Here is a 14,465-nt window from a genome sequence, read left to right on the forward strand (position 1 = left end):
ATAGGGAATATGGTTCATAAGGAATAAGGTCTATATGGAATAGGGTTCAAATGGAACAGGGTTCATAGGGAACAGAGTTCATAGGGAATAGGGAATAGGGTCTATAGGGATTAGTGTTCATAGGGAATAGTGGATATATGGGATAGGGTTCGTAGGGAATGGGGTCTACAGGGAATAGGATCTATAGGGAAAAGGGTTCAAATGGAAAAGTGTTCATAGGGAATATATTTCATAGGGAATAGGGTCTATAGGGAATAGGGTTCATAGGGAATAGGTTCTATAGTGAATAGGTTTCATAGGGAGTATGGTCTATAAGGAACAGGGGTAATAGGGAATAGGGTTCATAGGGAATGGGTTGATAGGGAATAGGGTTCATAGGGAATGGGTTGATAGGGAATAGGGTTCATAGGGAATAGGGTTAATAGGGAATAGGGTCTATAGGGAATAGGTTCTACATGGAATAGAGTTCATCGGGAATAGGGTTGATAAGGAATAGGTTCTTTTGGGAATACGCTTCATAGGGAATAGGGTTCATAGGGAATCGGGTCTATGGGGAATAGGGTATATAGGGAATATGGTCTACAGGGAATAGGGTCTATAGGGAATAGGAACTATAGGCAATATATTTACTCCTGAGGTGCTGACCTGTTGCACCCTCTACAACCACTGTGATTATTATTATCTGACCATACAGGTAATCTATGATCGTTTGAACATCTTGGCCAGGTTCTGTTATAATCTTCACCCGGCACAGCCAGAAGAGGACTGGCCACCCCTCAGATCCTCATTTCTCTCTATGGTTTCTTCCTAGGTTCCGGCCTCTCTATTTTCCCAACAACCGTGCTTCTACACCTGCATTGCATTCTGTTTGGGGTTTTAGGCTGGGTTTCTGTACAGCTCTTTGATATATCAGCTGATTTAAGAATGGCTTCATAAATTGATTGAATGATTGATTCATAGGGAATAGGGTCTATAGGGAATAGGGTCCATAGGAATAGGGTCTATAAGGAATAGGGTCTATAGGGAATAGGATCTATAAGGAATAGGGCCCATAGGGAATAGGTTCCATTGGGAACTCAACCACAGTTCCTCGGAGACCGACTCAGTCACTCGCCATCAAAACCATGAAATTAGACATAGGAAAAATAGCCATGTGATGGGAAAAATGATACACTGTAGTACATTTTGCATATAATAATAAATAAATACAACTCTGCCTTCCTTGAAACGGATGCATGTAAATTACCCCGTGCCACAAAGACAAATTGGTCATTCAGGTTTGGAATGAAAATGACACTAAAGTGCAAAAAGGGAAAGGGCGCAGTGGAGTGAGAGAGGGAATAAGGGGTTGTTAAAATGTCCCATTTCATATGCCCTGCCTTTAGGAGAGGAGACGTACAGTCAGAGGAGATGTGGTGAAACAAAAGGCCAGATGTACAGCAGGCAGCAAATAGAGGTCTCATGTAGCCGTAGTAGTCTTATACAATGCAACACATTTAGATGTACTATACATTGGTGAAAGACAAACTGATGAATATGAAATTGGTGGTTATAATGGTATTTATAATGGTGGTTATAATGTTGGTTATAATGATGGTTATAATGGTGGTTATATTGGTATTTATAATGGTATTTATAATGGTGGTTATAATGTTGGTTATAATGATGGTTATAATGGTGGTTATAATGGTATTCATAATGGTATTAATAATGGTGGTTATAATGATGGTTTTAATGGTGGTTATATTGGTGGTTATATTGGTATTTATAATGGTGGTTATAATGGTGGTTATAATGGTGGTTATAATGGTATTCATAATGGTATTAATAATGGTGGTTATAATGGTGGTTATAATGGTATTCATAATGGTATTAATAATGGTGGTTATAATGATGGTTATAATGGTGGTTATATTGGTATTTATAATGGTGGTTATAATGGTGGTTATAATGATGGTTTTAATGGTGGTTATAATGGTGGTTATAATGATGGTTATAATGGTGGTTATAATGATGGTTATAATGGTGGTTATAATGGTTGTTATATTGGTATTTATAATGGTGGTTATAATGGTATTTATAATGGTTGTTATAATGGTTGTTATATTGGTATTTATAATGGTATTTATAATGGTGGTTATAATGGTTGTTATATTGGTATTTATAATGGTATTTATAATGGTAGTTATAATGGTTTTATAATGGTTGTTATAATGGTGGTTATAATGGTGGTTATAATGGTGGTTATATTGGTATTTATTATGGTGTTATGATGGTGGTTATAATGGTGTTATGATGGTGGTTATAATGGTGTTATAATGGTTGTTATAATGGTGGTTATAATGGTGTTATAATGGTTGTTATAATGGTATTTATAATGATGTTAGAATGGTGTTTATAATGGTGTTTATAATGGTGTTATAATGAAGCTGACTCCTACTTCTCCTACTTCTTTAGTTTATCGATTACATTTCAGCATCGCAACAACCAGGACACGTGAACTCAAAAGAAAGCATTATTTAACGCATTTTGGTTTTCAAACATTGCAGATAGACGTCAGTATATGTGGTTTCTATCAATTTGAGATGTTCATGCCAATGGACGAAGAGAGGGACGCATTAATTCTCCGTCCAAATCAGTAGAATCGTTCTCTGAATGATACAGTCCAGACAATAGAGGTTTTAACTTCCTCCTGCGCCGGATGTGGATCCATCACTTCTTATAACCCGGGTCCTTCGAGCCATGGATGCTGATTGGCTGACAGCCGTGGTATATCAGACCGTATACCACATGTATGACAAAACGCTTAATTTTACTGCTCTAATTATGTTGGTAACTAGTTTATAACAGCAATAAGGCACCTCGGAGGTTTGTGATACAGTATATGGCTAACATACAGTGACTAACGGCTGTATCCAGGCACTCCGAGTCGCGTTGCGCCTAAGAACAGCACTTAGCCGTGGTATATTGGCCATATACTGTACCACACCCCCTCCGGCCTTATTACTTAATTATTCCACAATTCCTACACTTGAAATAGTGTAGGTACATGTAAACATTGTTGATACAATTCACAGAGATCCTCAGCTAAACAATATTGCCATATAGTATATATTTTATTGTAAGAAGATACAGTATGTGTGTATGCCTGCGAGCGTGTGAGAGTTTGTGTTTGTGTGTGTATGCGCGCGCGCGTGCGTGTGTATGCATGTGCGCCCGCGTGTGTGTGTGTGTGTGTGTGTGTGTGTATGCCTGCGAGCGTGTGTTCGTGTGTGTGTCTGAGTGTGTGAGTAAGTGGATTCCCCCACTCTCCTCAGGCCTGACAGTCATCCCCTGTCCTCTCTAAGTGTCTCCATCCCTGGTCTCCTCAGTTCTGACAGTCGTCCCCTGTACTCTCTCAGTGTCTCTGTCCCTGGTCTCCTCAGGACTGACAGTCGTCCCCTGTCCTCTCTAAGTGTCTCCATCCCTGGTCTCCTCAGTTCTGACAGTCGTCCCCTGTACTCTCTCAGTGTCTCCGTCCCTGGTCTCCTCAGGACTGACAGTCGTCCCCTGTCCTCTCTAAGTGTCTCCGTCCCTGGTCTCATCAGGCCTGACAGTCGTCTCCTGTCCTCTCTCAGTGTCTTCGTCCCTGGTCTCCTCAAGCCTGACAGTCGTCCACTGTCTTCTTTCAGTGTCTCCGTCCCTGGTCTCATCAGGTCTGACAGTCGTCCCCTGTCCTCTTTCAGTGTCTCCGTCCCTGGTCCTCTCAGGCCTGACAGTCGTCCACTGTCTTCTCTAAGTCTCTCCGTCCCTGGTCTCATCAGGTCTGACAGTCGTCCCCTGTCCTCTTTCAGTGTCTCCATCCCTGGTCTCATCAGGTCTGACAGTCGTCCCCTGTACTCTCTCAGTGTCTCCGTCCCTGGTCTCCTCAGGCCTGACAGTCGTCCCCTGTCCTCTCTAAGTGTCTCCGACCCTGGTCTCATCAGGCCTGACAGTCGTCCCCTGTCCTCTCTCAGTGTCTCCGTCCCTGGTCTCCTCAGGCCTGACAGTCGTCCACTGTCTTCTCTAAGTGTCTCCGTCCCTGGTCTCATCAGGTCTGACAGTCGTCCCCTGTCCTCTCTCAGTGTCTCCATCCCTGGTCTCATCAGGTCTGACAGTCGTCCCCTGTCCTCTCTCAGTGTCTCCATCCCTGGTCTCCTCAGGACTGACAGTCGTCCCCTGTCCTCTTTCAGTGTCTCCGTCCCTGGTCTCATCAGGTCTGACAGTCGTCCCCTGTCCTCTCTCAGTGTCTCCATCCCTGGTCTCATCAGGTCTGACAGTCGTCCCCTGTCCTCTCTAAGTGTCTCCGACCCTGGTCTCATCAGGCCTGACAGTCGTCCCCTGTCCTCTCTAAGTGTCTCCGACCCTGGTCTCATCAGGCCTGACAGTCGTCCCCTGTCTTCTCTCAGTGTCTCCGTCCCTGGTCTCCTCAGGCCTGACAGTCGTCCACTGTCTTCTCTAAGTGTCTCCGTCCCTGGTCTCATCAGGTCTGACAGTCGTCCCCTGTCCTCTCTCAGTGTCTCCATCCCTGGTCTCATCAGGTCTGACAGTCGTCCCCTGTCCTCTCTCAGTGTCTCCATCCCTGGTCTCCTCAGGACTGACAGTCGTCCCCTGTCCTCTTTCAGTGTCTCCGTCCCTGGTCTCATCAGGTCTGACAGTCGTCCCCTGTCCTCTCTCAGTGTCTCCATCCCTGGTCTCATCAGGTCTGACAGTCGTCCCCTGTCCTCTCTAAGTGTCTCCGACCCTGGTCTCATCAGGCCTGACAGTCGTCCCCTGTCCTCTCTAAGTGTCTCCGTCCCTGGTCCCATCAGACCTATAGAACCAGACTAGTACCCTCCACCCGGAGGAATGACAAATGGCCTTAATGAAATTGGACAAATAACTCAGCATACACGCCTGAGCCCTCTGTTAAATATTAATATATTTAGGAGGATCAACATAGCCAATATTCCCCTGTTTAATATTTTATATGTGCTATTGAGAGGTAAATCCCTTCACTTCATCCTTCCATTCAGGATGCTCGTTTAACCTTACGTAATGGCGACCGCCCGACGAGAGGCATTCTGGAGGCTATGCATCGAAGCACATACTTTGCCTATAGGCACTAAACACAGTTTTACACATACGTAAGAGATTCAATGAAAGCAATAGATTTGATCTGCTGCATCAGGAACGATGACATTAGGGTATATAACTATCTGCATAAAAACAGAAAGGTGTTGTGAGAGTCAATGGTATCCTTTGTTCTAAGTTGGACGGATTGTAATACCCGTAAACATTGTGGTAAATTATGCGGAAGGGAAAAGTTGCCCTATCAAACAACCATTAATGTTGTAATATCTATTCATATCCTCCACTATACAGTTAGCTTACATCTCCTTGAGGGTGTGTTGCGTCGTGCCTCGCTGCCAATACTGTACTATACTGTACTGTACTATACTGTACTGTGCTATACTGTACTGTGCTACACTGTACTGTACTATACTATACTGTACTATACTGGACTATACTGTACTGTACCGTACTATAATGCACTATACCGCACTATACTGTACTGTACTATACTATACTATACTGTACCATACTGTAATGTACTATACGGTACTGTACTATACTGTGCTGTACTGGACTATACTGTACTGCACCGTACTATACTGTGCTGTACTGTACCATACTGCACCATACTATACTGTACTATACCATACTATATTGTACTGTACTATACTGTACTGTACCATACTGTACTATACTGCACTGTACTGTACAATACAGCAGAGTACTATACTGTACTGTACTATACTGTAATGTACTATACGGTACTGTACTATACTAAACTATAATGTACTATAATGCACTATACTATAATGTACTATACTGTACTATAATGTACTATACAATACTGTACTGTACCATACTGTACTGTACTATACCATACTATATTGTACTGTACTATACTGTACTGTACTGTACTGTACTATACTGTACTATACCATACTGCAATGTACTATACTGTAATGTACCATACTGTACTGCGCCATACTGTACTGTACTATGCTGTACTATATTAAACTGTACTATACTATACTGTACTGTACTGTACCATACTGTACTGTACCATGCTGTACTATACTGTACTGTGCCATATTACTATGCTGTAATGTACTATACTATACTGGACTGTACCATACTGTACTGTACTACACCATACTGTACTGTACTATACTATAGTGTACTGTACCATACTGTACTGTGCTATACTATACTGCACTGTACCACACGGTACTGCACCACACTGTAATGTTCCATAATATACTGTAGCTACACTGTACTGTACTATACTGTACTGCACCATACTGTACTGTAAATACTGGACTATACTGTACTGTACTGTAAATACTGGACTATACTGTACTGTACTGTAAATACTGGACTATACTGTACTGTACTATACTGCACTGTACTATAATGTACTGCACTATACTGTACCATACTGTACTGTACCACACTGTACTATACTGTACCATACTGTACTGTACGATACTGTACTATACTGTACTGTACTGTACTATGCTGTACTGTACTATACTGTACCATACTGTACTATACTGTACCATACTGTACTGTACTATAATGTACTGTGCTGTACCGTACTGTGCTGTACCGTACTGTACTGTACTGTACCATACTGTACTGTACTGTACTATACTGTACTCTACTGTACTGTACCGTACTGTACGATACTGTACTATACTGTACTGTACTGTACCATACTGTACTGTACTATACCATACTGTACTATACTGTACCATACTGTACTATACTGTACCATACTGTACTGTACTATAATGTACTGTGCTGTACCGTACTGTGCTGTACCGTACTGTACTGTACTGTACCATACTGTACTATACTGTACTGTACTGTACTATGCTGTACTGTACTATACTGTACCATACTGTACTGTACTATAATGTACTGTGCTGTACCATACTGTACTGTACTGTACCATACTGTACTATAATGTACTGTGCTGTACTGTACTGTACCACACTGTACTATACTGTACTGTAGCATGCTGTACTGTACTATACTATACTGTACTGCACCGTACTGTACACTAATGTACTATACTGTACTATACTGTACTGTACCATACTGGACTGTACTATACTATACTGTACTATACTATACTATACTGTACTATACTATGCGGCACTGTACTGTACCATACTGTTCCGTACTATACTGTGCTGTGCTGTACTATACTGTATTGTACCATACTGTGTTGTACCATACTGTACTGTGCTATACTGTACTATACTGTACTGTACTGTGCCATACTGTACTGTGCTATACTGTACTATACTGTACTGTACTGTGCCATACTGTACTGTGCTATACTGTACTATACTGTACTGTACTGTGCCATACTGTACTGTGCCATACTGTACAGTGCCATACTCTACAGTGCTATACTATACCATACTGTACTGTACCATGCTGCACTATACTGTAATGTACTATGCTGTACTGTACTATACTGTACTGTACCACTGTACTGTACTATACCATGCTTTACTGTACTATACTATAGTGTACTGTACCATACTGTACTGTGCTATACTATACCATACGGCACCATACTGTACTGTACTATACTGTACCATACGGTACCATACTGTACTGTGCCATACTGTACTGTATCTACACTGTACTGCACTATACTATACTGTACTACACTGTACTATACTATACTGTACTGTACTATAATATACTGTACTGTAACATACTGTACTATACTGTACTATTCTGCACTGTACTGTGCCATAATGTACTGTACTATACTCTATTGTAGTATACCATACTGTATTACACCATACTGTACTATACTACAAATCAAATCAAATCTCAAAGTGCTGTACAAAAACCCATTCTAAAACCCCAAACAGCAAGCAATGCAGGTGTAGAAGCACGGTGGCCTGGGAACAACTCCCTAGAAAGGCCAAAACCTAGGAAGAAACCTAGAGAGGAACCAGGCTATGAGGGGTGGCCAGTCCTCTTCTGGCTGTGCCGGGTGGAGATTATAACAGAACATGGCCAAGATGTTCAAATGTTCATAAATGACCAGCATGGTCAAATAATAACAATCACAGTAGTTGTCGAGGGTGCAGCACCTCAGGAGTAAATGTCAGTTGGCTTTTCATAGCCGATCATTAAGAGTATCTCTACCGCTCCTGCGGTCTCTAGAGAGTTGAAAACAGCAGGTCTGGGACAGGTAGCACGTCCGGTGAAAAGGTCAGGGTTCCATAGCCGCAGGCAGAACAGTTGAAACTTGAGCAGCAGCACGGCCAGGTGGACTGGGGACAGCAAGGAATCATCATGTCAGCTCGTCCTGAGGCATGGTCCTGGGGCTCAGGTCCTCCAAGAGAGAGAAAGAAAGAGAGAATTAGAGAGAGCATACTTAAATTCACACAGGACACCGGATAAGACAGAAGTACTCCAGATATAACAAACTGACCCTAGCCCCCCGACACATAAACTACTGCAGCATAAATACTGGAGGCTGAGACAGGAGGGGTCAGGAGACACTGTGGCTCCATCCGATGATACCCCCGGACAGGGCCAAACAGGAAGGATATAACCCCACCCACTTTGCCAAGGCACAGCCCCCACACCACTAGAAGGATATCTTCAACCACCAACTTACCATCCTGAGACAAGGCCGAGTATAGCCCACAAAGATCTCTGCCACGGCACAACCCAAGGGGGGGGCGCCAACCCAGACAGGAAGATCACGTCAGTGACTCAACCCACTCAAGTGACGCACCCCTCCCAGGGACGGCATGAAAGAGCACCAGTAAGCCAGTGACTCAGCCCCTGTAATAGGGTTAGAGGCAGAGAATCCCAGTGGAGAGAGGGGAACCGGCCAGGCAGAGACAGCAAGGGCGGTTCGTTGCTCCAGAGCCTTTCCGTTCACCTTCACACTCCTGGGCCAGACTACACTCAATCATAGGACCTGCTGAAGAGATGAGTCTTCAATAAAGACTTAAAGGTTGAGATCGAGTCTACGTCTCTCACATGGGTAGGCAGACCATTCCCTAGAAATGAAGATCTATAGAAAGCCCTGCCTCCAGCTGTTTGCTTAGAAATTCTAGGGACAATTAGGAGGCCTGCGTCTTGTGACTACACTGTACTATACTATACCGTACTGTACTACACTGTACTGTGCCATATTGTACTGTACTATACAATACTATACTGTACTGTACCACACTGTACTGCACTGTACTATACCATCCTGTACTATACTATACTGCACCATACTGTACAATAATGTACTATACTATACTGTACTGTACCATACGGTACTGTACTATACCATACTGTATTGTACTATACTATACTGTGCTGTACCATAATGTACTGCACTATACTATACTGTACTGTACCATACGGTACTGTACTATACCATACTGTATTGTACTATACTATACTGTGCTGTACCATAATGTACTGCACTATACTATACTGTACTGTACCATACTGTACTGTACCATACTGTACCATACTGTACTGCACCATACTGTACTGTACCATACTGTACTGTACCATACTGTACTGTACTATACTGCAGCTACACTGCACTGTACTAAACTGTACTGTACTATACTGTACTATACTGTACCGGAGCTACACTGCACTATACTGCACTATACTATACTGTACTGTAGCTACGCTGTACTGTGCTATACTGTACTGTACTATACTGTACTATACTGTATGGTACTATACTGCAGCTAAACTGCACAGTACTATACTGTACTGTAGCTACACTGTACCATACTGGACTGTACTATACTGTACTGTACTGTACTGTTGCTACACTGTACTATACGGTACTATACTGTACTGTACTGTAGCTACACGGTACTGTACTATACGGTACTATACTGTACTGTAGCTACACGGTACTGTACTATACGGTACTATACTGTACTGTAGCTACACGGTACTGTACTATACGGCACTATACTGTACTGTACTATACGGTACTATACTGTACTGTACTATACGGTACTATACTGTACTATACTGTACTGTAGCTACACTGTACTATACTGTACTGTACTATACGGTACTATACTGTACTATACTGTACTGTAGCTACACTGTACTATACTGTACTGTACTGTACTGTACTATACTGTATGTACTGTATGTACTGTACTGTACTGTAGCTACACTGAGGCAAAAGGTCTTGAACAACCATTATTCAAATCGATTCAAATTAGTGGGGAGGACTCAAAGTAATCGGCTAATATCTAATATCCCCGAAAATCTATTCCACTCCCATTTGGACACAATTGAATGAAGAGGGCCTTTATTAAGCACACAGATCAGGTCCCATAATTGGAGAGATTGTCATGAAGGCTAATGCGCTTATTTCTGGAGGGCGAGGGAGGCAGACGCTAAGCGCTAGCTAACGTAGTAGTGGTAGGGGCTGGGTGCCAGGGGGCTTTTGGGGGCTTTGGCCACCTGGTGACTGGCTTATCCTGGAGGGGCCTTGTACACCCCCTGTCCCCGCCTCCCCAGTCACCATACACCCACACCCCCCCTCTCTGTTGTGCTTCCAGTCCTGGATCTGACACGCCAGAGGGATGACCCTGAGAATCTCATTATGCATATATTCAACATTTCCCCCCTACCTCCACCATCACCCTTAACTCTACCATCACCCCTACCTCTACCATCACCCCTACCATCACCCCTACCTCCACCATCACCCCTACCTCTACCATCACCCCTACCATCACCCCTACCTCCACCATCACCCCTACCTCTACCATCACCCCTACCATCACCCCTACCTCTACCATCACCCCTACCATCACCCCTACCTCCACCATCACCCCTACCTCTACCATCACCCCTACCATCATCCCTACCTCTCTCATCATCCCTACCTCTACCATCATCCCTACCATCACCCCTCCTCTACCATCACCCCTACCATCACCCCTACCATCACCTCTACCTCTACCATCACCTCCACCATCACCCCTACCTCCACCATCACCCCTACCTCCACCATCACCCCTACCATAACCCCCCACCTCTACCATCACCCCTACCCCTACCTCTACCATCACCCCTACCTCTACCATCACCCCTACCTCTCCCATCACCCCTACCTCCACCATCACCCCTACCTCCACCATCACCCCTACCTCCACCATCACCCCTACCTCCACCATCACCCCTACCTCCACCATCACCCCTACCTCCACCATCACCCCTACCATCACCCCTACCAACACCATCACCCCTACCTCTACCATCACCCCTACCATCACCCCTACCTCACCCATCACCCCTACCATTACCCTTCCCTCTACCATCACCCCTACCTCCACCATCACCCCTACCTCCACCATCACCCCTACCTCCACCATCACTGCCCTCTCTACCATCACCCCTACCTCTCCCATCACCCCTACCCACCACGATCACCATCACCCCTACCTCTCCCATCACCCCTACCCACCACGATCACCCCTACCTCTCCCATCACCCCTACCCACCACGATCACCCCTACCTCTCCCATCGCCCCTACCCACCACGATCACCATTGCCTCTCCCATCACCCCTACCCACCACGATCACCATCATCCCTACCTCTACCATCACCCCTACCTCCACCATCACCCCTAACTCTACCATCACCCCTACCTCTACCATCACCCCTACCATCACCCCTACCTCCACCATCACCCCTACCTCTACCATCACCCCTACCATCACCCCTACCTCCACCATCACCCCTACCTCTACCATCACCCCTACCATCACCCCTACCTCTACCATCACCCCTACCTCTACCATCACCCCTACCATCACCCCTACCTCCACCATCACCCCTACCTCTACCATCACCCCTACCATCATCCCTACCTCTCTCATCATCCCTACCTCTACCATCATCCCTACCATCACCCCTCCTCTACCATCACCCCTACCATCACCCCTACCATCACCTCTACCTCTACCATCACCTCCACCATCACCCCTACCTCCACCATCACCCCTACCTCCACCATCACCCCTACCATAACCCCCTACCTCTACCATCACCCCTACCCCTACCTCTACCATCACCCCTACCTCTACCATCACCCCTACCTCTACCATCACCCCTACCTCTCCCATCACCCCTACCTCCACCATCACCCCTACCTCCACCATCACCCCTACCTCCACCATCACCCCTACCTCCACCATCACCCCTACCTTCACCATCACCCCTACCTCTCCCATCACCCCTACCATCACCCCTACCTCTCCCATCACCCCTACCTCTCCCATCACCCCTACCTCCACCATCACCCCTACCTCCACCATCACCCCTACCTCTCCCATCACCCCTACCTCTCCCATCACCCCTACCTCTCCCATCACACCTACCTCCACCATCACCCCTACCTCCACCATCACCCCTACCTCTCCCATCACCCCTACCATCACCCCTACCTCTCCCATCACCCCTACCTCTCCCATCACCCCTACCTCCACCATCACCCGTACCTCTCCCATCACCCCTACCATCACCCCTACCTCTACCATCACCCCTACCTCTACCATCACCCCTACCTCTACCATCACCCCTACCTCTTCCATCACCCCTACCTCTACCATCACCCCTACCTCTACCATCACCCCTCCTCTACCACCACCCCTCCTCTACCATCACCCCTACCATCACATCTACCTCTACCATCACCCCTCTCCCATCATCCCTACCTCTCCCATCATCCCTACCATCACCCCTCCTCTACCATCACCCCTACCATCACCTCTACCATCACCTTCACCCCTACCATCACCTCTACCTCTACCATCACCCCTACCATCACCTCTACCTCCACCATCACCCCTACCTCCACCATCACCCCTACCATCACCTCTACCCCCACCATCACCCCTACCATCACCTCTACCTCCACCATCACCCCTACCATCACCTCTACCTCTACCATCACCCCTACCATCACCTCTACCTCCACCATCACCCCTACCTCTACCATCACCTCTACCCCCACCATCACCCCTACCATCACCTCTACCTCCACCATCACCCCTACCATCACCTCTACCTCTACCATCACCCCTACCATCACCCCTACCTCTACCATCACCGTTACCTCTACCATCACCCCTACCATCACCCCTACCTCTACCATCACCCTTACCTCTACCATCACCCCTACCTCTATCATCACCCCTACCTCTACCATCACCCCTACCTCTACCATCACCCCTACCTCTACCATCACCCCTACCTCTACCATCACCCCTACCTCTACCATCACCCCTACCTCTACCATCACCCCTACCTCCACCATCACCCCTACCTCCACCATCACCCCTACCTCTCCCATCACCCCTACCATCACCTCTACCATCACCCCTCTACCATCACCTCTACCTCCACCATCCCCCCTACCATCACCTTCACCCCTACCATCACCTCTACCTCTACCATCACCCCTACCTCTCCAATCACCCCTACCATCACCTCTACCATCACCCCTCTACCATCACCCCTACCATCACCTCTACCTCCACCTCCACCATCACCCCTACCATCACCTTCACCCCTACCATCACCTCTAACTCTACCATCACCCCTACCATCACCTCTACCTCCACCATCACCCCTACCTCCACCATCACCCCTACCATCACCTCTACCATCACCCCTACCATCACCTCTACCTCCACCATCATCCCTACCTCCACCATCACCCCAACCTGCACCATCACCCCAACCTCCACCATCACCCCTACCGCCACCATCACCCCTACCTCCACCATCACCCCAACCTCCACCATCACCTCTACCTCCACCATCACCCCTACCTCCACCATCACCCCTACCATCACCCCTACCGCCACCATCACCCCTACCATCACCCCTTACCGCCACCATCACCCCTACCATCACCCCTACCTCCTCCATCACCCCTACCATCACCCCTACCGCCACCATCACCCCAACCTCCACCATCACCCCTACTTCCACCATCACCCCTACCGCCACCATCACCCCAACCTCCACCATCACCCCAACCTCTCCCATTACCCCTACCATCACCTCTACCTCCACCATCACCCCTACCTCCACCATCACCCCTACCTCCACCATCACCCCTCCTCTACCATCCACTCATCTCACCACCTGCCCCTTCATTTGCATACAGAAGAAAGCCCAAATAAGGCAATAAATCAGGACCTATATTCAAATGGTTTTGCCCGGAGATTAAAACCCTCTGCATCCACTCTGTCCCTGAGTAAATTGTCCCCATGCTTTTCCTCTGTCGCTGTGTGACTGCCTGGCGAGAGATGAGAGATATACCCCTGTTCTCATCATGGGGACAGAGGTAGTACT

Source organism: Salvelinus fontinalis, chromosome 20 (genome assembly GCF_029448725.1).
Source record: "Salvelinus fontinalis isolate EN_2023a chromosome 20, ASM2944872v1, whole genome shotgun sequence".
Classification (NCBI taxonomy): Eukaryota; Metazoa; Chordata; class Actinopteri; order Salmoniformes; family Salmonidae; genus Salvelinus; species Salvelinus fontinalis.